Below are 27,286 nucleotides of genomic sequence, written 5' to 3'. Positions count from 1 at the left end.
GAATGATTTTTCACAAGTGAAGATCTTCATGCCCAAGTCAAGTTACTTGGTTGCCTATGTTGAATTGTGGACCAGTGTACAATATCAGAATTGCAGATATTGAAGAAATTTACTGGCGTGTAAATATTGGCAGACAGTGCCCTGGTGGTGAGAGGCAGGCATATTTCCCTATTATGTTGTATTTTGGGTCAAGAATGGTTATAGAAAGAAAGTTATCGCAACAGCACTTTTTTCTGTGAAATAATCAGGTGCTACCACTAAATCTTTGTGGGTGACCTTTTGCATTAGGGCTACACATATTTCCATCTATTTTTTTCTTCCAGTACAGTAAATATTCTTAAAAATTAAATACTTTGTGTGGAAATTATGAGGGAAAGCAGAAAGTAGGAATAAACTGATTTTGTTTTGTTAGCTGTATAGCATGAGAGATCGTGTTTTGACTGAAGCAAGATGAGTATTTTCTCAATAAAGACCGATGCATGTGGAGACTGAGTTTGCTGTAACATTTAATGGTGTGTATTTCTACTTTGCTGGAAGTATATAGATAGTTCCATTTTTACCACTGTAATTTTTGGTGTAATTTTGTTTTTTCATCCCTTTTGGGTGGTTGAGGTCTGTGGCCTAAAATTTCAAGGTTAGCTTTTCTCTGAGTATTCTGTATTCTGAAGTATTTTTTCAGTGTGGACACATGCATTGTAGCAAAAACCATATTAAACAAGCGTTCAACAAGAATGTGTGGAAAGGTGAAAGGAGGTAATGAAACATTGAAAGTAGCATGTGCTTCACTTCTTCCATGTAAAATAATAAAGAAATTAATTTGAATAAAATCTTCAGTTTTTATATGCTTTTGGATAATCAAGATACTTTGTGCACTTGAAGTCCTTATGTTCAGGGATTGATGTGTGGCCAGTCCTTCAGATGAAGGAAAGAGAAAGAATATTTTATTTCAGCCCAAAAGATATTTTGGATTTTCACTCTCTTGCTCTTCCACTTATTCTTCCTTTTTCTTCATTTCACAGCTTCTGCAATCCCAGATAATGGAAGGAGATCCTGCCTAAAGCTTAAGGTGTTTGTGCGACCAGCAAGTAAGTTCTTCAGACTAAGATTTTGAGGGTGGCTTTCTAGCACCTACTTTACTATGTGGTCTAGTAAACAATAATTTATTTTTTTTTTTTATGGTTAAATCTTGCATCTGTTCTCTACATCCAGAAATGTTTGCATTACGATTTTCATAAAGCTTTGTTTGAATTACTTGGCAGTTGCTAACTTGTTGTTTCTTGAACTTTGTACAAATGGAAGACCTATACTGGCATTTGGACAAGTGCCACAGACTTTAAAATATCAATAAGCCTAATTATGTACAGTAAATAGAGAGAAAAAAAGAGAGGAAAAAAGGAAAGTGGGGAATGTAAGGGTGTTTGACTAACATATTTGGCTGTTATCTCTATTTTTGTTATAGACAGCTGTATGAAAACTATAGGTGTTCATGATCGTGTTTTCGATGTTAACGACAAAGTAGAAAATTCATTAGAACCAGCAGGTTAGTATTCTTAGAGAATCTCTTTTAACAAATGCGTGTATCCCTCTGGTGCTTCAGTACTTTTTTTCCTCTTCTCTCTGCATGCTTTGCATGGTACAACTACCCCGCTTTCGCACATTTCTAGCAGGGCTAATACAGTGGTATACTTCCTGTATCCTTGTTTAATTCAGGGAAGTAAAAGTGTTGCTTTATTTGGTTTTTTTGGAGTGACATGATTTAGTGAAATTTGCTGTGTGCCAGTGTAAAATTTCTGCCGGTATCCTGGAGCCACTGGCCCATCCAAGCCAAACACTCAGCATATTGGCAGCACACTCTATTTACTAATTGGACCCAAAGTTTTAGAAATGAAGTCAATGGGCGCACTTCATTTGTTAGGTGGTTTCAAAAGACCTTCAGAAAAACAGGACCACTTCTTGTATGCCAGTGGATGACAAAGGTATGCAACTAACTGAGTTTTTGTTTTAAAATAAGCTAGTTCTTTAAATTATATATAGTTGTATATGTACTTTGTTAGGCAAAGTATCATTTTACATATGTGCACGTACACACACTCACACATACCGATATTTAGGTAAATATATAAATACAAATTTCTCTCCTGTTTTTATTGAAGCTGACTGAAGTTTTGGGGGCTTTTCTTGCAAAATACTGCCTTAGGAATAAGGATTTTCTTCATCTGCTCAGGGCAAAGTTACATTAACCTCTACATCAATCAAGCTACTGTTCTCCATGTGGGAAGTGCATATGTGTTATTTGTGTGGCCAAAGCTTGTGACAGATAGAAGTGTATATAATTCTAGGGGTATGAATAACCCAGACAACTTAAAAGGAGTTAAAATTAGGTAGGTATGTAGGAAAAATATTTGCAGTAGTGGTAGACATGTTCATATAATGTGCACCTACACCATACTTACATGTTGTATTAAAACTTCAAAATAAACAGTCAAATACATAAATCATATCAGGAAATATTATATACGTATAATTTATTACATACCCTAAAGAACAGATTACTGAGAATTTTTTTGTTTTATGTTATTTGAATGTGAATCAACATTCTGTTTGCATATAAAGCAACATTATTTTTTCTCTTCTTTATATTCTCTTATAATTTAATCTTTTTCTCTTCTATATATTCTCTTATAATTTAATCCTTTAATTAAAATTCATTAGTTACACATAAGCATAATAAGGCTTTTACAATTTGGCTGATCTAAATGATTTACCTATAGATAAGCAATAGAATTTATTATTTTTCTTTAAAATATTTTTCAGATATTTCCAAAAATTTGGAGTTTGCGAATCAAAGATGCTCTCTAAGAAAATTTAAATGCATGCATAGTGCACTTGAATTGGCTATATTTATACATTTATTAGCAACATTCTTCTACAGAAGACACTAGGATGTTTTATCACTGTCTCTACCTATGAGTTTGAAATTCAGTGCACTTTTTTACACTTTGTGATTTGGTGAACATGGTCTACATAATGCGCCTGATACTGCTTGCAAAAGAGATCATCTGAGTAATACATGCCTGATTTTAGTAAACTTGATGAATTTTTGTTTCAGCAGTGTTTCTCACTTCTTACTGACTGGCTATAACTAGCTAACATCGTCACAAAGTCATTAGAAAGCAGCAGGAAAACCATGCAAGCAAAATCAAACAAAGAGCATCCTGCAGTCTGAGATGAAATACTGTTTGTGTTACCAGGGGGAAATAATAGCTTTAATGAGAAGGTTTGGTACCACAAAATTCCCACTCCTGATATCAACGCATATTTGTATTATTAATTGGGCCAGTCACCATCAGATAATCAGTCACTCTGAGATGTGCCAACTGCTGTCACATTCCTCTGTTTTTGGCCTGTTAGGGTTGCTACTGCCCTGGTGCATGTGTTCTGTGCCGTGTACTAATTTACGTGTCTCTGACAAGCATCTTCTGCTTCTGTGCTATCCCCTAGCCTGCCACGGTCTTCTTCCACAGTAGACACAAGAATTGGAAGGCAGGAGGGTCATGTTCAGCAGATTACTCACTGTCATGTTTCTTTTAAAAAGCACCATTTGTATGATTTTTGAACCCTTGTAATATCACTGGTTTTGTTCAGAAATTTGTGGGAATCCACAGTGATTGCATTTTCACAAGTGGTAGAAGTAATTATCTCTATTCCTATTCTTTCCTTTCTCTTTCTCCTTAATAATAAAAAAGTCCTTAAACAAAAGTTGCAGCTGTGCCTATCTGAAAGTTACACCTGCAGCATGTGATGTAAGGCTGTGTGATCTGAAAAATTCATGGCTGTCAAAATCTTTTTTTCTGTATTGATGGTATTCCCAGTGTTTAGTAGTGACCTTCCGGATTTTGCTCAGTAATCTTTTTCCCTTCGTGAATTGTCTTCAGTGTTTCAAATGAAGCAAATCCTTTTCCCCAAGCCTTAAAGACTGAGCAGTTATGACTCTGCACCTCCAAGGAAAATCATATTTGTAAAGTGATTTTCATAACTCCAGATGAATCGTGTTCTAATATATGAGTGCAGAAACCTTGCAACAGCACTGAGAGAAACCCAGATGATTTCTCAAAATGAATCCCTTAATGTTATATGGAAATTAATTCTTCTATGAAGAATGGCTTTATAAAAATGGCATCATAGAATATCTCCATATTTTTCATTTAAGAGAAGTAATCTTTTTAGCTTAGTGCTTTTTCATTGAGTTTTTTAGCAGTAGTCAGTGTTCCAGTTGTGCAGTATCTGATAGTCAGTCAGTGAATGAGGATTTATTACTGCTATACACTAGTTCTGCCCTATTGTGTTTTAGTGCTGACTCACTGATGTAATTAGGCCAAAATTGTTGACATTCAGTGTTGAAAATTCAAACTTATTTGCAATTCTAGAGGTAGAAAGTAGTACAAATCATTCTCCTCTGTAGTTTTAGTTCGTCAGCAGTGAGTAAATGTTTCTAAATTGGGAAGACCTAACTTTAAATATATGAAAGGAGGTAGAACTGGCAAATCAGGGTTATTTTTTCCCTGTAAGTTCTTAAATATGTTTAGCTGAGAAGCAAGCTTTTGTGAAGTATTCTATTGTCATTGCAGTGTCACCATAGCACAAGGCTGTAACTCAGAAGTGAAATATGAAACAGCTTTTCGTGTTGATGATTACTGAAAGTACCATTTTCAGAAGCCAGCATTCAGTGATATTTTTAGATTCCTTTGGAATAATTCTGGAGGAAAAGACTAGGGCCTCGTTTGGGCCCAATATGCCTGGGAGGGTCTCCTTGCCGTACATGGTGCGGAGTTTCAACTTAAGCCATTCTTGCCAGACTTTCCCACTGTCACCACAGAATCACAGAATGAGTGAGGTTGGAAGGGGCCACTGGAGGTCATCTAACCCAACCTAGAGCATTGTACTAAGGGTTATATCCAGATGGCTTTTGAGTACCTCCAATGAGGAAGACTTGACATGTTCTTTGGACAATCTGTTCAATGTATAGTCACACAGTGAAGTTCCTCCTCTTCAGGTGTAACTTTCTGTGCATCAGTTTCTGCCCTTTGCCTCTTATGCTATTGTTTGGCATCACCAGGAAGAGATGTCTCTTTCATGAACATGTTTACAGGCTAATCAGTGCTTGCTTTTCATACTTTTGCCTCGAGCAGCACTGAAACTTGTTGATAAGCCTTATGTGATTATGGCATCAATTAATGCTGGAGAAAGTACATGTGATAAATTGCTAATTCAGTTTACTCTGCTCCTTGCTGTGTAACTGAGCTGGGGCTGAAGAGCCTATTAACCTAAATTATGCTAAGTGCTCTCCTGATTTTGTGCTAGGTGTCAAGGATATGAAAGGGAGGGAGCTTGCCTGTGGCTAAAGCCAAGTAACATGAAAAAGGCTCCATGACAAAGCAGCATGGTGATCCCAGTGTCCTGATTCCTGCTTCCCTTAGTGCCTCTAGCTGGAACTGCTCAGGTCTCACCCAGTGTGATCCTGGCAGTGCAATTTTTTGAGATGAGAGCTGAGACAGGAACATCATAGACATATTGACATCTCTTACAAAATAGGGAGCTCATTTCATTAGTAGATGAGATACTATGCTGGAAACTTTGGTGTTCTAAAATAAACTTACAGATACATTTTGAGGCCGCTTCACACTTCCTAAAAAGGTTTGACTTTTTCTTTTCATTTAGTAATGAAAAACAAGAGCTGATTTTTTATGACAAGCCACTGATTGATTGCTTTTTGAATAGCTAAATTAGGTAGTTTTGGATATAGAGGGCTTTGCAGAGAAAAATACCACTGCTATAACAACACCAAACTTGATTTTGACTTTGCCTACCTTTTCTATTTTATAAGCTCTGGCTTTTAGGCTGATCCTAAGTTTACAAAAACTAAACAGGGCTTTCTTTATTATGTGTCATATATTTAGTATTTGCTACCTTGTTTTCTTCTGCCACTGATGCATAAGCATGTTTTCCTTACTCAGCTGGTTCTTTTTTCATTAGTTCTAGCAGCATATATGTAAATCTCCATTTTCTATACCATGAAAGGTTGTGAGATTTTCCAGATTGAGTATGTATTCTATAAAATTGGTGACTGTCATGTGTTAGCCTTTAAAATTTTATTTCAAGGAAGAAGGAATGATCTCACATCTCCTGATCACCCCTAGATGCAACATACTTCAGTGGAAATTTTTTGCATGGAAGGGGGGGGTCTGTGCTTGGGCTTAAAGGCTGTAATTTCAAATTCAGAAGCCAAAATCTGTAACCGAATAAGGGCATTAACTGCAAAATTAATCCTGGGCCTGTGCAACACTTGAAAATCAGATGTTTTTATTTAGCTGCCTCCCAACTGATGTTGCTATCGAATAAGACATCCAAAGCTAGAACGACAGTGTTTCACTGAAGAGAAATCTTTCATTCCTCAATCTGATGAAATCTGACTTAGTTTCTATTCCTCTGGTCTTCAGTGGGAGTTTTGCCAGTAAGAAATGCAGGACTTGGCCCCAAGTTGGTTACATAATGAGGTATTACACGCTTGTGAAAGTCAATGACAGCACAAGGTTCATTGCCCTATTTCATAAAGGCACTGAAATCTACTTATAGTTGTCGGCTCAGTGAGAGTTTATTAAGGATGCAAAATCTCATTGGAATGTATGCTTTCTGTTTGAACAGATGATACCGTACATGAGTCAGCCGAGCCATCCCGTGGTGAGAACGCGGCACAGACACCGAGGATACCCAGCCGGCTTTTGGCAACTCTATTGTTCCTCCTGGCAGTGCTTTTGATATTATAGCACACTGTGCTCCGGCGACCTGTCACAGAAAATACCAGGGTCTTGGAACATCAAAGATCCACCTAACTGCTCATCCCAGGAAAGGGACTTTATTGTTTTTGCAGATGTCAAATTGTTATTTTTCCCTTTTCTTCTCCCTTTTAGCCTGAACTCAGCAAAAATTTGAAGGGGATAACTAGCTTCAGCACCCACCCCTACCTACCCTGTGACTTTCTTAACCCCTCCATATAAATAAAAGGACTCCAAATGAAAATGCCAAACTATAATAGTGACACTAGTGATTCTTATTTTCTTCTGCATTCTCCTTTAAGAAGTCACCTCTGTTAGCTCACTATGTCATCCGTATGTGGACGAGAAAGTGTTGCGGCAAATGCAGTTAGTGAGGGATAAGGAAAGTGAATGAAAACCTGGGAGAGTCTTTCTCTGTGATACAATATTTATGCCTTCTCGTTCAGCACTGTAAGATGGTCATGCAAGGCATTGTGTCACCATGTCAGGACTGGAGGGGAGATATTAAGAATAGACATAACACCATTTCCTCCAGAAGTTTCTAAATGAACCGGCTTCTGAAAGGGGAAGATGATGTTTCTTATGGGACTCTTGAAACATCTTTGACAGTAACATTTTTGCTCACAAGCAGAAATGCTGTCTTTGGTGAGAGGAAAAAGTTAGTTTTTAGGAATGTTAACACACAGCAGGCAAGGTCAGATTTAGGAAACTTCACTGGGGGTGTGAGTGCCTCTGTTATTTCGTTTTAAGGGGATAATGCACACCGGCTTATTTTATTTTAAAACAAATCACCGTGGTGCTAAAATTTTTTTCTTGAAATGCAGAGGCACTTTTGAGAATAAAGTGACCTTCCCCAGCGCTGACTCAGTAGCTGATAGCCTTGGATGCTGCTCTGGGTGTTAATACATGCTAAAAGAGGACATCGGTTGTCAGAGGAAACATGTTTGGGACACAGGATCTCCAGTGTTCTCTTGATTTGTCTCTCCTGTAAGTTCCTCAATCATGGGAATAAATCACATGTAGAAGAAGCCAGGGCTGTCTAATAGCATTGTTTGGTGGGGGAAAAGAAAAGGAGTGTGGAATATTAATTCAATGTTGATTTTTTATCTTTTCCCCTTCCAGCACAGTTTGAAGAGTAGAGGAAACGTGTTTATCAGCCGGAGATAAACTAGATGGGCTCCCAAAGACTTAACAAAATATTTTTTTAAAAATCCACTAGAATAGAAAATACATTATTTAGATATACTTTATGCTGAGAGTGAGTATATATGCTTGTCCTATTTAAACATGAGAGAAGCAGTAACCCTTGATGCAATTAGGAAATGGGACTGTCTTGTTTGATGGAATTAGGAGTGACCCTGTTTAAGGTATCTGAGCCTTGGCTAACAAAACTTTAAGAAGTAATTTGCCAGGAAGTGCAAGCCTTGGGGTATTTTTTGGCCAGGCTGCCATGAAATTTGGACTGCTAAACGTAATCAGTGAAATTTCAGACCCAGACTGAAACAGAGCTTTTCTGACAAAACTGTGGTAATTAAGTTAAAGGTGAAACAAAACATGGGGCATATTCAAGCAAAACAAGATTTCTCTATATTAATTATGAAGAAAATTTCTGCAGTAATAAAATTGACTGATGCCATTAGTGGATACCACTTCATAGACTTTATATTTTTAAATGAAGAAAAGCCTTCCAGAAGTTGAGGCAAGAGAGGGGAAAATAAATTTGGTATGTAAAGGGAGGTTTTTCGCATGCTGAGCTATGACCTGGGCTTGCCTGATATCATACATGTTCATGAATACAGGACCTATACTTATAGGAGGAATGCAGGAAGTTCACTCTAGTGTGAAGTGCAGAGAATAAAGATACAGTCCAAACAGTGAGGGAAGTCCTCATCTCATTACAGGCTGTATGGTACTTTGCTCTCTTTAAGGTGTATATACTTGATACACATACACTAATACTTTCTGTAGGTAGGAATTAAAAAGCCTTGGATGAGGTGAGCTTAATCTGAATGCACCTTATCAAATGGATTATTAACCACAGTACAGATAATATTGCATGATGTGTAACTATATTAAAGTGATTTGCAGTAATTGCAGGCAGTCACACAAGTAGTGCAAATTTGATGTAGAAATGGTGGCATTTGTCATCCTTTGTCTCTGAATGATGTTGAAGACGTCCATTTACCGACATCAGAGGACTGTCACTAGCGTTACTCCTGGTGAAACTCGCCCCTTCACGTTGTCCCAGAGCCTTGCTGCATATGTGAGGGACAACACAAGCGATGATCCCCAGGCTGCCCAGCATTCCAGCCACTGCCAGTTTCATACTTGATGGCATTAGGCAATCCCAGTCATACTAAGTACATAAATGTTGGTGGGTTTTGTGTTGTGTTGCAAACCTCTGGATGCTTTAAATGCAGATGTTGCTGAAAATTAAGGAGTCTGTTGCTCCCGTACCCTTCATCTGCCCCTGCTCAAGTCTGAGGTACTGATTCTCCCCAGCCTTAGTGGGTTACTTACACCCATGACCTGCACTCCTGGCTGCCAAGGACATTGCAATGTGAAGCAGGAAAATAGGGATCAGTCAGTTTAGTGGATACTGTGTATCCTTCAATAGACAAGGTAACATTTCGTGTTAGTTTAGAATATTGTTTTGTACTGTACTTACCTGGATGGCGAAGGAAAGACAAGTAAAACTTAAAGCTATGTTCTTTAAATTCTGTATTATTAGCAACCTCTGTTGTATATAGTGTTTGATAATAAAGTATTAATTTGATTCTTATGTCTTTTGTAAGTGAGAACAATAGACTTTCAGGATATTAAAATCACGTGTTGATTACAAGACAGAGCTTTGAAGCATCAAGTGTGATCATGGCTGAGAACTGAGAGACAAGTGGCCATGACACTGCAGCATACAGGACTCATCTTTGAAAATCGTTCATCTGTTGCAAGACTTCACAATGTCAAGACCTGGAACAACATGACTTTTGATGATCAATGTTTTATCCTCGGTGTTTAAAGGTCTTATGTTGGAGCCCTGTGGTTTCTGTGTTAGTTTTGTTCTTTTGTATCATGTTTGTTTCTAAAAAGGCTTTGGGGATATAACAGCTTTTCTGTTATTTTGTTTGTTTCTTTCTTTTTAATTTTTTTTTCCTCCTCTTTTCCTTCTGAATTTGTTCCCATTAATAGTTTTTTCCAGAAGGGATCTTGCCAGTGTCATGTGCGATATATGTATGTACTTCATTCCAAAAGAACTAGAAACAAATTTGGGAAGTACTGAGAGTAGTTGAGTAGATTGTTTCCTTTCCTCTATAATTATGGAAGGAAAATGGTTGTATTTGTACCTGTTGATTCCTACCCCTAGCCCTCAAAACTGGACTTAATTCATTGCCTTATGAGTGCAATGGTTCAGCCACTTTCAGAGGTTTAGAGTATTAACTCTTCCCCTCTTTTCATTACACTTGGATTTTGTAATCACCAGTTTTAATGTACAACCCTCCACACTTCTCTTCCCTCTTCCTGCCCTGCCTCCTCTCCCACCCTCCTCCTTTTTTAATTTGGAGCTGTGAATGGGCAGATCTGTTTCTGGTCTGGCATCACTGAGTTTTTCCCATGCATTCGCCCTTGAGCTTCTCAGATGTGAGACAAATCTCCCTACAATAGGCTTGCTGCCATTGTCTGTACAGTTTAATAGATGCTGGCATGTTGGAGGTTACCCATGAGTCTGCGAAATCCGCTTACCATGCTTACTCTTGACACCCCATTGAAGACACTCATTGTGTATGCATCTGGGTATGAAAGTCCAGCTCAGTGTGGTCCTGTGCTTGTACTGCCCTGCTTTGCAGTTTCTTTGCACTTATTCATTGAGTGCTGTTTTTGAAATGCTTACATTATATAAACTTAAAATGTTAAAAAAAAAACAAAACACCCAAACGCCCTGCCCCATAAGATCTGTATTTGTATATACACGTGTCCGTACAATTATACTTAAATAAAATTAAAGATTTTCATCATTTTAATTGGTTCTTTTAGACTGCCTTTTTGTTTAATTAAATGCATTTTCGTTTTGTGGGCTCTTTGTACCTACCTTACCCAGAATCATAGAGTGGTTGGAGTTGGAAGGGACCATCAAAGGTTTTCTAGTCCAATGCCCTTGCAATGAACAGGGATATCTTCCACTAGGTCAGGTTCCACAGAGCCCCATCCAAACTGACCTTGAGTGTTTCCAGGGACAGGACAGGAATTGAGAGGAGTATGAATGGGAATGGGTGAAAAATCCACATTACAGGCACAACAACTGACTACCTAGAGATGTCACTACCAATGCCCTGGCAGATCTCTGCTCTTCACCCTTTTTAATGTGTTTAAAGCTCTTCCAAATACTTAAGAGGGTAAGGAGTTGTATCAGCCAAGTGCTGATGCATTACATCATCACTTTGCCCTGCTCTGGGCCTTGCAAGTGATCTTCCTCCCCTGCATAACAAGTGGTTGTAAGGTGCAACTCTTACTTCCTGAAGAGTAGAGCCAGCCCCAGAGTTGTGCAAGTAGGCCAGGTGCAGTCCCCCTCTTCCCAGGATGTCTCTCAGACTGGCAAATCTGAGAAGTGGTTTTGAAATATTAGCCATATCTTCCTTTACCAAAAAGGCTCAGAGCAGCCAAGCCTAATGAATGGGAGAATTCATTAGGGGACCTTATAGTACCAAGGTTTCCTCCTGAAGGGAAGGGGTAGAAAAGTGGAAGCAAAGAACTGGACGGCTTTCGCTTCCTTCTTCCTTCCACTCTGCTCTCAAAGGCTGATATAGTAGTGCCTCTCCAAAAGTACATGACTGCATTGGTGTTGGCTTGTGTTTAGGTCTGAAATAGTTGTCTTTGGCAGTGTCTGCTTTCTACTCCTATGATAGATTGAACCTGAGAATCTAGGTCATAAAAGGTGGGGAGCACATACCAAAACCTGTAGAACATGCACTGTACATTCAAAACTGCTGTAATTACACTGTGTTAGCATTAAGCTCACAGAAAGCTTTTTATTATATTTAATTAGTTGACAGAGGAGCAAATAGTAATTATAACTTACTCTAACCTTCTTTTAAAATGAGAAGTGACAGCGTGGTGAGAAGGAAAGCTGCGTGTCTCAGTATTTGATACAAAGTATTGATGCACCATTTTTTTTCTCTGGAGCTGTGATGTTAGTAGGAGGAGAGGGTTATAAGTGACACATGTTCAGTATGTTTTAACATAATAACCATGTCCAGAAAATATCCTGCCGTCTGACACACTTAATAGCCTTTGCTCAGAAGACACTGCTTTTGCTGAGGATGGTATTTGATTTCATTTTTCTGCATTAGTGTGCACAATGGGCCTTTATACTCCCTCATCTTCCCTTCTGCAGAATATTTCTGCTCACAGAGTACCTCTGAGGGCATTCTCAGGATTATTCAGGCATGCATCATACTGCTATAATATGGTTGTGTGCCAAAGTGGTTTTCTTCATTTAGAACAAAGCTTTGATTTATACAGGTTAGAGATGTGGTAATCAACTGGGATGGTTAAATTTTTTACAGGCTTTAACACTTCAGGAATCAAAAGTACCTCCTTCCTTATAACTCTTATTTTTGTTAGCATTTGCCTTTACTGGGAAGTTTAGTTTAAAGCCTGATTCAACTTCCTATTGCAGTTGTATACATAAGAGCCCAAAATAAGACTGAATCTTCACTGTAAATGCTGCAGTGCAGGCAGCTCTTATATGTGGCTATTTGTGTTTGCTTTCAGCACATTTGATTTGCTCCTGCTAATCAAGCAATCTGAAATATCACCAATTTGAATTTTTGTTGAAATTTTCCCTAGACCACATAGAAGATTTTAAAGCAATGTCTTTGTTGGATGAAAAAATAAAGTCTAAGAAAAATTCAAAAAGAGATACAAATTTTTTGTGCCAAATAGGTTTTCTGTTGGTTCCCTCCCCCCAAATAAATATGTTAGCTGACTGATACTGTCAGTCATATTTCATTTAGAAGAATTCAAACCACAAGATAACTCTTGCAGCCACCAGCACATCTTGAAACACTCATTTTTCCTATGATGGTTCTTCAAGCAATTTCTCATGTCATTTGATTACTCAAGGAGGAGTATAAATATGAGAAATTGCAGAGTGGTAAGCTAGATGTGTGTTTGGAGGGAAAGAAGAAGAATTTTCTGTTTTCCTAGCACTTTGTGAATGCATACAGTGCATTCAAGATCAAGAGTATAGAGTGATTTCTAGACTCTTCTCTACCTTGTAATGTGACTCTGAAGGATGGAAGGTACCTCCTGCTGTAGATACAATCTCAAGTCTCACAGTTCTTGGAAACAAGAATTTATGTTCAAAGCCTGCTTGCCCTAAGTGCTATTTTGTGGGACTTGCCCACTTACCAATATATATTTTCCAATACTAATTTTAGCATCGAAACACATTTATCTATCCACATTTTTCTGCTGCTGAGAATACTGAAGTTTTTGTCTGGAGGGTATTTGTGAAAGGAAAGGTCAAGTAAATCAATAGGATACAGAAGGTATGTCTCACTCTGATCCTTGTTGTGCTGAGAACCAATTGTGAACTTTGTTCTCATGTACTGTAAGTTAGGGTGTCTCAACTAATTGCTTGACTAATCACTGACCACTAGTCCAAGAAGTTTATGAGGCTTTGTTTTTTTCTCTCCTCACTGCCACTTTACCTATAGCTGAACAAAACAGTAAGTGTACAAACAGCACAGCAGAAGGAAAGCATCTTGAGGCCTAACTGGCAGCCCTGATGAGATACTGAAGTCTCAACCCATTTACACTTGGGTATTGGGAATAAGTAGAGTGTTACATATTGCAGATGACAAGCTGTGATTCTGCAGCAACTATCGTTGTCTGAGGAGGGTCAGAAGAATCAAGCCCTTAGCTGGGTGTGAATGCTTCAGTGGAAACTTGGCATGCTGTGCATTACATAGCACTGCGTGTATCCCGATGCTTCTGTTGACTACAATGAGGGTGGAGAAGGGGTGGGGAGGAGAGAGCTCATTCAGTCACAGATGGCTGAGCAGCAGTGGGAAGTATATAGCAGACTCTAAGCCCAGGAGTAGTTACTAGTGTAAATTGCCTGTGAGTAGGCTTGCTTGTTTGTGCAAATTCATAAAAACATGAAATAGAAAACCTGGAAAGTGCCTGATTGTGTTCTCTGGTCTGTGCTTGCAGAAATCAAGGAAAGATTTCACATTGACTCAGGCCTACCCTGCTCCTTTTTGAAAACTCACTAGCATTTAAAAATACACACCTCACCTTGCTATTCTAAAACAGGAATAATTTAGGATTAGTCTTGCACTCTGCAGGGCTTCTCCTGGGGCTGTTGAATGTGGAGGTGGCAGCTCAAGATTTTGATGAACCAGGCCCTTTTGAGAGGTCTTCCCCAGCTGCTGAGTGCTCTCTGTAGCAGATGTTTTACAGGTATTTTTAGAATTTGTTTTGGGAGGAAATTTTTGTTTTATCTCTGCCATCAAAAAGATCTTGAAGCTGGAGCACGTGAAGAGTGTAGATATAGTGGCTTTCACAGGGAGGAATACAGCAACATTTTGATTTAGCACAGCTGCAGAGAGAAGAATGTCAGTTCTACCTTAAGAAAGGATTGAACAGGAGTGTGGACTATGCACAATGTTAATGGTTAGACTTTAAATGTGAGGCAAAGCCGATAAACCCATGCAGTGATGCTTATCATGCTTTCTACTTTAGTTTCACAATATCCTGGTTCTTGCATTTAATTGCATTACAAAAAGCCTTGCATTCCCATTGGCACAGAAGCCAAAGCAAGTGTGCATATCATCCTGCCTGGTGAATTCTTGCCCTTTTTGTGGTTGTTTATTTCATTAGTTATTCTGCATTTATTTGCAGGTGAAAAGAAAAGGAAAACTCATGCATACTTCCTATGCTCTGGTCTCATTAGCCAGATTTCCTCAAAACTCTTGTACTCCAGAGAAGTTTTGCCAAGTAGCTAAAAGAAATGCTCATGGTATGAATATTTATGCTGCTTTAATGATCAGATTTTTGCATCCATGAATAATAAAGGTTTTAACAAGAACAGATAACAAGATTGGCACAAAACAGTGAAGTGGTTAATATAGCAACCTCTCTGTTGCAGGATTCCCCTGAGAGCAGTAGACTGAACAATCTTCCTCCCTTTCCTCTTCCTCTAGTACCAAAATTAGTCTGATGGGACATGCAGATCCTCAACATAGCTTTGCAGAAAGCAGGTGTTTTATCTACTACTGGTTCTATAGCCACCTCTTTCATGCTTCCTTTGAGGAAGTTCAAGGTTTTTTGACTGAAAAGGACCTTCAACTTTTGAACACGATTTTTATTTCAGATGCTCTCCAGCAACATTTGCATTTGAATCTGAAGCTGCTACTTTGCTTTGTCTTTTCAACAGCAACTAGCTGACAAGTGTTTGCATGATTCAGAAGTTTGGGGACTGCAAATCAAAGCAGCACGGTTTCCATGAGCTGAGGTAGGAAAGGGTAATCCTCTCAACTCCCTGTGCTAGCTCAGCGATGCTGAAGGGCAACGCTTTAAGGTCTGTCTTAGGTGAGAAACAGGGAAGCTGCAAGATCCTGAGGACCACAGACCTCATTTTACTGGCCTATTTCCGCAGCTGCTGAAAGCCTTGTCTCTTCAGCGTTAAAGTGATGTGCTCTAAGTTCATGATAGCATTGTGCTTAGAGGGGACACAGAGCTTTTTTCCCTCTGATGCTTTTTAGAGCAAGGATTTATTGCATGTTTACTATGCCCTGGTGTGCTGCTGCCTGGTGTGGGAGCAGGTGCCAGGTGATGCACGTGTAGATAAGCAAGGTCAGACCAGCAAGCTCCCACTCAGAGGATATGCTCACCCTTTCTCAGCTCCTCCCTGTGCTGTGAAGTTTGCCTTGCTGCCATCCCAGCTCAATGCAGGTGTTGGTGGGGATCCAGGGTAAATACTCTGCACTCTGTATTTTTGCCACTTGAAGATACCAAAAACCATTTGCCTGAACTTTGATCTTTGGCCAAGCCTGTCCTTCAAGGATGACATTTAGGGCTGATAGTCAAGGTTGCCTGCCACATTTTACTAAATATCTTGTGAATATGGCTCAAACTGGGCCACTGATGGCAACCTTGCCCTCAGAGTAGGAGCTAAAAGAGCTTTCAGGGAAGAGCTGGCCTGTAAATCTGCCTAGGGCTAGGTACTGCAGCCTATATGAGTCTGGCAGATGCTATTTGACAGAAAAAAATTAATTAAATGAATTTGCTTTTTTTAAAAGAAGGAAATAAAATTTAAAGCAAAAGAGTGACTTGAAGTCACAGATGAATGTTTTCAGAAAAGTTTACTTATTTACTTACATCCATTGAGTTAATGGATTAACAATCAGGGAAATAAAATAAGATTTTTATCTTAAATGCAGATTAAAATAAATAACCATATTGCCATCTTCTGCATGTACAGGTTTATTTGGTGTTACATCCAGCATATTGAAAGAAAAAAAATCCTCCAGATTTTTAACAGTTTTTAAAATATTTTTAGGACTTCCATCAAGGGGCAATAAGCTTGCTATGAACATGCAAATCCTTTTTTGCTGTGTGCGTATACATGACACACAACCAGTACTATGGAGCAAGTTATCACTGACAGTATTATCTGGATGTCTTGTCACTGCTCTTGTCAACTGTTTGCTCTTTTTGCATCCTTTCAGTGAAAACTTGTCCCAGAAGCCACCATGGAAGCTATTTACTCTATTTCAAACATAATTAAAAGAAGAAAATTGCAAAGGAATAAATTAAAATCTCAGGCACTACCCTAGTTTCGGGCTTCTTAGGCAACAGATAACTGTCTTAAAGCAGGGTTTAATATAGTAAAGAATAATAACCTAATAAATCTTCTGTTTTGAGATGTAGTGCAGTTTGCTATCTGCTTCTGCTTCAGAAGGCTGAGTACTTTACCAAGTCTCTGTATTTCCCCTTTTCTCCTGAATAAAATATGAAGTCTGAAGAAATTTCTGTGGGCAAGACTAGAATGAAAACACACATCTCTGCCATGTGAAGCACCTGTTGTATTTGCAGGAGCAGGGACATATGTAACCCAGGGCAAGTCCCCATAATTTATATCCCAGCACTAAATCTGTGACTGAGGAATTGGAAAATGGTTTTGGTAATGTGAAAAGAAAATATGTGCAGACTTGCAATAAAATTGGGAGGGGTAGGGGTGGGGGAGATGGGAAGAAAAAGAATGTCCTAATTGGACATCCTACAGAGAAACGAAACAAGAGAACCATTCCTGTGGTGGAGCATCAGGGCATGGAGATTCCCAAGAAGAGTCATGTGGAGGAGGAAGAAAACACACAGTGACTCATTGGACAAGTAGTTTCCATTTGGAAAAATTAGGCAAGAAACATTAGCATGCCAGATTTGGGAGCTGTTTATATCAACAGAGTACACTGCTAATTGCATATACAGAATGAGTGATACCAAGTCTGGAAACTATCATGCCTCATCTAACCTCACAGTATTCACTGTTTGACAAAAAGGGCAAGAGAAAAACAATGCAAATGCTTGAAATCTAGCAATAAACAGAGGGGAACTTTCTGAATTGGTCACCTGGTGCTGTGCTGTGATCTCTGGCTTTTAACTTCTCATGTGTCTTCAACCAAATTAGGAGAGATGATAGTGTATCCAGTAGAAATTCTGTCTAGAGGGCACTCTGGAAAGAATCAAATTTAAGCACTGTATCAAACAAAGTGTGTCTTGTAAACAGTCCTGGTCCAGCTACTAACAAACACACTCACACCCCACTGTGCTGTATGTACCCAGCTGTGTGATTTGCCTATCTATTTATTTTCAGGGAATTGTTAATCCTACCAGTAAGAGTTAAACTAGAAACTTAGGGCCAGAGTTTGAATATTTTGAAACACAGTTGTTGAATGGACTGGGATCAAGAATAGATAGGAAACCACAGCAGAGTAAAGGAAATACCTTGTTTATTCCTTGTGAGCCAGCATACTCTCCCCTTTTGTCCAGCTCCAGCCACCAGGCATTTCTTAGTAAACAAGCTAGGGAGAATTCCTGTCAGTAACATCATGCTTCAGAAGAGGTGGCCGAAAGAGATTCTGTGACAAACTTGTTTGGGCAGGGCATGAGGTGTGGATACAAACTTGTGTTTGAAAAGCCTTTGCAGAAGCAAACTCATATGATACACTGTTTTCAATACAGGAATGTGACCACAGCTGTGGCAAAGTACATATTTATCAGTTAGAGTGCTCCAGGCTCTAAGGAACACTGTAAACGCACTGTGCCAAGCCTGGCTAGTGATCACGGGAAACAGAGTCAATTTTTTGCAGAAAAGTTGACTGCAACAGGATGAGGGGACACTGGGGATGTGCAGGTGAAGACAGAGGCAATAGCCATTCCATGGGCTGCCAAGTTTCCAGTTCATCGCAATGTGAGGTTTTCCCATATGAAGTTGGCCTGGCAATCCACACAGAAACAGGGAGACAGGAAAACCCCCTAAGGCAAACATATTTTAGCTTTATTATCAGAGGTTGGAATTGCTCCCTGGCTGGTTCCCAAAAAGATTTAACATACTATAGATTTAACATACTATTTTTCCTTCCCCTCTCCCCACCCAGCTTGTTTCTTTGAAACTCTTGATACATTGTAATTAACTTTTCTTTGGCCCCATTTTTGTAATGGTGAAGGGAGGATGGAGCATTTTGTCCAATCGGTAGATATCCCCCAAATCAGAAAACTCTCCTTCTAAGATGTATGTTACGTGAGTAGAGGACAACCACAGCCAGAAAAGGGCTGTGACAAATAGTGTGGTCTCTTTAAATGGCTCCTAGACACTGTCTCTTGCCAATCCAAAGATCTGGGGTTTTTTTTCCTTAACTAGAATACATTGACCTCTCACTGAATTTGTTTACTCAGTGTGATTTCCATCAGATGGACAGTGACCTTGCTTTCTTCTTCAAGACTTTTCTTTAAGTATTGTTCCAAGCTTGATTCTGTGCTGTCACATCACATGCAGCTTTTGCCAGCTCCATATGCTAAGAAACACAGCTGGGAGGCTAAAAGCACTTGTGATGCCTTGCACTCAACAAACACTCATAACAAATCTCTCTAAAATATTGTGCCAAATGGCATCTTTGTAAATCTCACTGTCTAACATCAGCAGAGGGAGCAGATAGCAGAAGCCCAGTGTGCAGAATAAGTAGCAATCACCAGTTACACATCTGAAGCAAACAAGTGACTCAGAGTGCTATGCAGATCTCTCCACTTCTTTTTTTACATGGCACTATAAATCCTTTGCAATGGCCATTAGAACTTAAAATTTGGAATAATAGGAATGGCTGGAAGGCGTAAAAAATTAACTAAGTTTGAACAACACGATATAATTCTACACTCTGTAGGCAGTCAGGTTGGGCTATTTTAAAATTAGCTGCAATTTGCATAACATATTTTACTGTTATAATTCAATGTCTTTATTTATAGCCAGTCATAACAATGTAGGGTTTTCTTTTTATTTTTCCCTTCAGCTGGAGTTTATGATGTCTATGAAAACTGAGTCTAAGTCATGCACTGTTTGTTTCAAAAACATTAACCAGATGAAGAGACACTGGGAAGTCCCAAGCTTAGAACACTGTTTGATATGATAATTCCAGCCTCCAAGAATTAGTGTCACCAAATCATTTTTTTTGCCTCTTAACTAAACAAAGAAAATCTTTTGGAGTAAACTGATAGTTTGAAGTAGCCAACTATGTGGACACGCTCCAGTTCAAAATTAAGGCTAGCCAGAAATCTGTTCAAACAACATGACACTTTTGTTTTTTACATATTCATGCAGAAACAAAGAAGGCAATGAATGCCAATGTCCTTCAAAAACAGTCAGCTACAAGGTCTGAAAATCACTACATGAACATATTGCTGCAACAGAACAAACAGAAGAAAAGGTCATTTCATTGCATTTTTTTATTTTGGGAGGATTTAAGCTCTCCCAGCACAGATACATCTTTGCTTTCCAGGAGAATTGCCACTTAACAACACTTCTGAACCTCACATCCTGCAGACATGTCTGGACAGGAATTGCTGGAATAAAATTCTCAGAGGCCATCATGTGGAGGCTTCAAATACCAAAAGCTGTACCAGAGAGAACATCTCAGCCTGTCAGGATTTGGTACATAAACATATTGCAGTGAGACAGATGAAAATAATTTCTGATTGATTTGTGTGAAACATTTACTTTGTCCAGCATGAGTCCAGCTATAAATATGTATTTCAAATGAATATATTTGTTTGCAACTCTTGGTAGCTTGGTGTTCTTCAGCACTATTGTGTCTGACTACAAACAAAAAAATTCAAATCAACAAACAAAAAGTACCCCAAAACCAACCAGACAAAAAAGTTATGAAAATGTTGCTAAGAAATTTTGTTGTGTCTCTTCTCCATTTTTCTGAGAAGTAAAGTTGAGAAAATGCTAGTGGCACAAATGTGAAGCTGGCAGGTTGATCTGCCCAATGGCATAGGTAGATGTCAGGGCTGCTTCCTATAAGAGCAACAAGTCTTTGCACAGTATTTGGGTCTCTCATCCTTCTTTGTTCAATGTCATCTTCATAATTCATGGGATGAAGAGACAATATGTAATGAAAGCAGACAGAACAGCAGTGAGAAACAGGGAGGGTGTACATATTTTTTCAGGTGTGAATTTCAGCATCTGACCAATTTTCACTGATTCCTATGGTATTTTCACATGATATAATACTGGGCTCAGTGGCATCTGGCTGCATGGGCTAATGGCAGCATCACTGTGATAGAGCAGCAAAAAAAAAAGATCTGAACAAACCTTCCCAAAGTCTTGGGAGTCCCATATGTTAGATGCACTGTGTCCACATAGACATACTGGTGCCAAAACTGTCCTGTTCACAGCTACATCCCTATGCTTTATTCCTGTGAAGCAATGTTCTTAATTTCTACATCTTTTTTCATTGGAGCAAGCCGGTTTTGTTCTGGCAGAAAAGCCTTTGGAAACGACATGAGCAAGGTTATCTGCAAGTCATTAAACAGCTGAGTTAAGTGCTCATTTATATGTAGAAATGTTGTGGAGGCAGTAAAGCAAAGGAGGCAATAGCCGCATAGACTCCCTGCTTCAGCGCCATTTTCTTAGACAATGAGGTATGTGGGGAGAGAAATCAAGGAATTTCTAAGGTCCAATTCAAATATTGGGCAAAAGTCACTTCCTTCCTTCCTTCCTTCCTTCCTTCCTTCCTTCCTTCCTTCCTTCCTTCCTTCCTTCCGACACTTCCTTCCGACACTTCCTTCCGACACTTCCTTCCGACACTTCCTTCCTTCCGACACTTCCTTCCTTCAGACACTTCCTTCCTTCCGACACTTCCTTCCGACAATTCCTTCCGACACTTCCTTCCGACACTTCCTTCCTTCCGACAATTCCTTCCGTCCGACACTTGCTTCCGACACTTGCTTCCGACACTTGCTTCCGACACTTCCCTCCGACACTTCCATCCGACACTTCCTTCCTTCCTTCAGACCCTCCCTTCCTTCCTTCCTCCCTTCCTTCCTTCCTTCCTTCCTTCCTTCCTTCCTTCCTTCCTTCCTTCCTTCCTTCCTTCCGAGACTTCCTTCCTTCCTTCCTTCCTTCCTTCCTTCCTTCCTTCCTTCCTTCCTTCCTTCCTTCCTTCCTTCCTTCCTTCCGAGACTTCCTTCCTTCCTTCCTTCCTTCCTTCCTTCCTTCCTTCCTTCCTTCCTTCCTTCCTTCCTTCCTTCCTTCCTTCCTTCCGACACTTCCTTCCGAAACTTCCTTCCGACACTTCCTTCCGACACTTCCTTCCGACACTTCCTTCCGACACTTCCTTCCGACAATTCCTTCCGACACTTCCTTCCGACACTTCCTTCCGACACTTCCTTCCTTCCGACACTTCCTTCCGACACTTACTTCCGACACTTCCTTCCGACACTTCCTTCCTTCCGACACTTCCTTCCTTCCGACACTTGCTTCCGACACTTGCTTCCGACACGTCCTTCCTTCCTTCCGACACTTCCTTCCTTCCTTCCTTCCTTCCTTCCTTCCTTCCTTCCTTCCTTCCTTCCTTCCTTCCTTCCTTCCTTCCTTCCGACACTTCCTTCCTTCCTTCCTTCCTTCCTTCCTTCCTTCCTTCCTTCCTTCCTTCCTTCCTTCCTTCCGACACTTCCTTCCGACACTTCCTTCCGACACTTCCTTCCGACACTTCCTTCCGACACTTCCTTCCGACACTTCCTTCCTTCCGCAACTTCCTTCCTTCTGACACTTCCTTCCGACGCTTCCTTTGTTCCTTCCGACACATTCTTCCTTCCTTCATTTTCTTCCGACACTCCCTTACTTCCGACACCACCTTCCATCCTTCCGAGACTTCCTTCCGACACTTTCTTCTGACGCTTCTTCCTTCCTTCCGACACTTGCTTCCGACATATCCTTCAGACACTTCCTTCCTTCTCTCCGACACTTCCTTTCGACCCTTCCTTCTGACACTTCCTTCCGACACTATCATCCTTCCGACACCTCCATCTTTCCTTTTGACATTTCCTTCCTTCCGACGCTTCCATCCTTCCTTCCGACACTTCCTTCCAACACTTCATTCCGACACTTCCTTCTGACACTTCCTTCCGACACTTCCTTCCGACACTTCCTTCCTTCCGACACTTCCTTCCTTCCGACAATTCCTTCCGTCCGACACTTGCTTCTGACACTAGCTTCCGACACTTCCTTCCGACACTTCCCTCCGACATTTCCATCCAACACTTCCATCCGACACTTCCTTCCTTCCTTCAGACCCTCCCTTCCTCCCTCCCTTCCTTCCTTCCCTCCTTCCTTCCTTCCTTCCTTCCTTCCTTCCTTCCTTCCTTCCTTCCTTCCTTCCTTCCTTCCTTCCTTCCTTCCTTCCTTCCTTCCTTCCTTCCTTCCGACACATCCTTCCGACACTTCCTTCCGACACTTCCTTCCGACACTTCCTTCCTTCCGACACTTCCTTCCTTCCTTCCTTCCTTCCGACACTTCCTTCCGACACTTCCTTCCGACACTTCCTTCCTTCCTTCCTTCCTTCCGACACTTCCTTCCCACACTTCCTTCCTTCCTTCCTTCCGACACTTCCTTCCGGCACTTCCTTCCGACACTTCCTTCCGACACTTCTTCCGACATTTCCTTCCTTCCGAGACTTCCTTCCTTCCTTCCTTCCTTCCTTCCTTCCTTCCTTCCTTGACTTCCTTCCTTCCGAGACTTCCTTCCTTCCTTCCTTCCTTCCTTCCTTCCTTCCTTCCTTCCTTCCTTCCTTCCTTCCTTCCTTCCTTCCTTCCTTCCTTCCTTCCTTCCTTCCTTCCTTCCTTCTTCCTTCCTTCCTTCCTTCCTTCCTTCCGACACTTCCTTCCGACACTTCCTTCCGACACTTCCTTCCGACACTTCCTTCCGACACTTCCTTCCGACACTTCCTTCCTTCCTTCCGACACTTCCTTCCTTCCTTCCTTCCTTCCTTCCTTCCTTCCTTCCTTCCTTCCTTCCTTCCTTCCTTCCTTCCGACACTTCCTTCCGACACTTCCTTCCGACACTTCCTTCCGACACTTCCTTCCGACACTTCCTTCCGACACTTCCTTCCGACACTTCCTTCCTTCCGACACTTGCTTCCGACACTTGCTTCCGACACGTCCTTCCGACACTTCCCTCCGACACTTCCATCCGACACTTCCTTCCTTCCTTCCTTCAGACCCTCCCTTCCTTCCTTCCTTCCTTCCTTCCTTCCTTCCTTCCTTCCTTCCTTCCTTCCTTCCTTCCTTCCTTCCTTCCTTCCTTCCTTCCGAGACTTCCTTCCTTCCTTCCTTCATTCCTTCCTTCCTTCCTTCCTTCCGACACTTCCTTCCGACACTTCCTTCCTTCCTTCCTTCCTTCCTTCCTTCCTTCCTTCCTTCCTTCCTTCCTTCCGACACTTCCTTCGGACACTTCCTTCCAACACTTCCTTCCGACACTTCCTTCCGACACTTCCTTCCTTCCTTCCGACACTCCCTTCCGACACTTCCTTCCTTCCTTCCGACACTTCCTTCCGACACATCCTTCCTTCCGCAACTTCCTTCCTTCCGACACTTCCTTCCGACACTTTCTTCCGACACTTCCTTTGTTCCTTCCAACACTTTCTTCCTTCCTTCTTTTTCCTCCGACACTCCCTTACTTCCGACACCACCTTCCATCCTTCCGAGACTTCCTTCCGACACTTTCTTCTGACGCTTCTTCCTTCCTTCCGACACTTGCATCTGACATATCCTTCAGACACTTCCTTCCTTCCGAGACTTACTTCCTTCCTTCCAACACTTCCTTCCGACAATTCCTTCCGACACTTCCTTCCGACACTTCCTTCCTTCCGACAATTCCTTCCGTCCGACACTTGCTTCCGACACTTGCTTCCGACACTTCCTTCCGACACTTCCCTCCGAGACTTCCATCCGACACTTCCTTCCTTCCTTCAGACCCTCCCTTCCTTCCTTCCTTCCTTCCTTCCTTCCTTCCTTCCTTCCTTCCTTCCTTCCTTCCTTCCTTCCTTCCTTCCGACACTTTCTTCTGACGCTTCTTCCTTCCTTCCGACACTTGCTTCCGACATATCCTTCAGACACTTCCTTCCTTCTCTCCGACACTTCCTTTCGACCCTTCCTTCTGACACTTCCTTCCGACACTATCATCCTTCCGACACCTCCATCTTTCCTTTTGACATTTCCTTCCTTCCGACGCTTCCATCCTTCCTTCCGACACTTCCTTCCAACACTTCATTCCGACACTTCCTTCTGACACTTCCTTCCGACACTTCCTTCCGACACTTCCTTCCTTCCGACACTTCCTTCCTTCCGACAATTCCTTCCGTCCGACACTTGCTTCTGACACTAGCTTCCGACACTTCCTTCCGACACTTCCCTCCGACATTTCCATCCAACACTTCCATCCGACACTTCCTTCCTTCCTTCAGACACTCCCTTCCTCCCTTCCTTCCTTCCTTCCTTCCTTCCTTCCTTCCTTCCGACACATCCTTCCGACACTTCCTTCCGACACTTCCTTCCGACACTTCCTTCCTTCCGACACTTCCTTCCTTCCTTCCTTCCTTCCGACACTTCCTTCCGACACTTCCTTCCGACACTTCCTTCCGACACTTCCTTCCCACACTTCCTCCCGACACTTCCTTCCCACACTTCCTTCATTCCTTCCGACACTTCCTTCCTTCCTTCCGACACTTCCTTCACACTTCCTTCCGACACTTCCTTCCTTCCTTCCTTCCTTCCTTCCTTCCTTCCGACACTTCCTTCCGACACTTCCTTCCGACACTTCCTTCCGACACTTCCTTCCGACACTTCCTTCCTTCCGACACTTCCTTCCTTCCGACACTTGCTTCCGACACTTGCTTATGACATTTCCTTCCGACACTTCCCTCCGACACTTTCATCCGACACTTCCTTCCCTCCTTCCTTCAGACCCTCCCTTCCTTCCTTCCTCCCTTCCTTCCTTCCTTCCTTCCTTCCTTCCTTCCTTCCTTCCTTCCTTCCTTCCTTCCTTCCTTCCTTCCTTCTGACACTTCCTTCCGACACTTCCTTCCGACACTTCCTTCCGACACTTCCTTCCTTCCTTCCTTCCTTCCTTCCTTCCTTCCTTGCTTCCTTCCTTCCTGCCTTCCTTCCTTCCTTCCTTCCTTCCTTCCTTCCTTCCTTCCTTCCTTCCGAGACTTCCTTCCTTCCTTCCTTCCTTCCTTCCTTCCTTCCTTCCTTCCTTCCTTCCTTCCTTCCTTCCTTCCTTCCTTCCTTCTGACACTTCCTTCCGACACATCCTTCCGACACTTGCTTCCGACACTTGCTTCCGACACGTCCTTCCGAGACTTCCCTCCGACACTTCCATCCGACACTTCCTTCTGTCCTTCCTTCCTTCCTTCCTTCCTTCTTTCCGACACTGCCTTCCGACACTTCCTTTCGACACTTCCTTCCTTCCTTCTGACACATCCTTCCTTCCGACACTTCCTTCCTTCCGCAACTTCCTTCCTTCCGACACTTTCTTCCGACACTTCCTTTGTTCCTTCCGACACTTTCTTCCTTCCTTCTTTTTCTTCCGACACTCCCTTACTTCCCACACTACCTTCCATCCTTCCGAGACTTCCTTCCGACACTTTCTTCTGACGCTTCTTCCTTCCTTCCGACACTTGCTTCCGACATATCCTTCAGACACTTCCTTCCCTCTCTCTGACACTTCCTTTCGACCCTTCAATCTGACACTTCCTTCCGACACCTCCTTCTTGCCTTTTGACATTTCCTTCCTTCCGACACTTCCATCCTTCCTTCCGACACTTCCTTCCAACACTTCATTCCGACACTGCCTACCGACACTTCTTTCCGAAACTTTCTTCCTTCCGCCACTTCCTTCCGACACTTCCTTCCTTCCTTCCTTCCTTCCTTCCTTCCTTCCTTCCTTCCTTCCTTCCTTCCTTCCTTCCTTCCTCCCTTCCTCCCTTCCTTCCTTCCGACACTTCCTTCCGACACTTCCTTCCTTCCTTCCTTCCTTCCTTCCTTCCTTCCTTCCTTCCTTCCTTCCTTCCTTCCTTCCTTCCTTCCTTCCTTCTGACACTTCCTTTCGACACTTCCCTCCGACACTTCCATCCAACACTTCCTTCCTTCCTTCCTTCAGACCCTCCCTTCCTTCCTTCCTCCCTTCCTTCCTTCCTTCCTTCCTTCCTTCCTCCCTTCCTTCCTTCCTTCCTTCCTTCCTTCCTTCCTTCCTTCCTTCCTTCCTTCCTTCCCTCCTTCCCTCCTTCCTCCCTTCCTCCCTTCCTCCCTTCCTCCCTTCCTTCCTTCCGACACTTCCTTCCTTCCTTCCTTCCGACACTTCCTTCCGACACTTCCTTCTGACACTTCCTTCCTTCCGACACTTCCTTTCGCCACTTCCTTCCGCCACTTCCTTCCGCCACTTCCTTCCGCCACTTCCTTCCGCCACTTCCTTCTGCCACTTCCTTCCAGCACTTCCTTTTGACGCTTCCTTCCGACACTTCCTTCCGACACTTCCTTCCTTCTTTTTCTTCCGACACTCCCTTAATTCTGACACTACCTTCCATCCTTCCGAGACTTCCTTCCGACACTTTCTTCTGACGCTTCTTCCTTCCTTCCGACACTTCCTTCCGACACTTCCTTCCGACACTTACTTCCAACTTTTCCTTCCGCCACTTCCTTCCGCCACTTACATCCACCACTTTTTTCCAACTCTTCCCTCCACCACTTCCTTCCTTCCGCCATTTCCTTCCGTCTTTCCAACCCATCCTTCCTTCCTTCCTTCCTTCCTTCCTTCCTTCCGACACTTCCTTCCTTCCTTCCGACACTTCCTTCCGACACTTCCTTCCGACACTTCCTTCCGACACTTCCTTCCG

At 41.8% G+C, this 27,286-nt stretch overlaps 1 long non-coding RNA gene across 1 annotated transcript; it reads left to right on the top strand.

Annotated features, from left to right (window-relative positions):
* The first annotated feature begins 1,019 nt into the window (after window positions 1-1,019).
* Window positions 1,020-10,802, top strand: LOC131571378 (uncharacterized). Its single transcript, XR_009275945.1, has 3 exons — window positions 1,020-1,085; window positions 1,460-1,540; window positions 6,703-10,802. It is a non-coding gene; the product is annotated as an uncharacterized LOC131571378 (long non-coding RNA).
* The last annotated feature ends 16,484 nt before the right edge of the window (window positions 10,803-27,286 follow it).

This window comes from Ammospiza caudacuta, chromosome Z, assembly GCF_027887145.1.
Source record: "Ammospiza caudacuta isolate bAmmCau1 chromosome Z, bAmmCau1.pri, whole genome shotgun sequence".
NCBI classification, from domain to species: Eukaryota; Metazoa; Chordata; class Aves; order Passeriformes; family Passerellidae; genus Ammospiza; species Ammospiza caudacuta.
The sequence above is the reverse complement of the archived record's forward strand: the minus strand, read 5'-3'. Positions and strand labels throughout refer to the sequence as shown.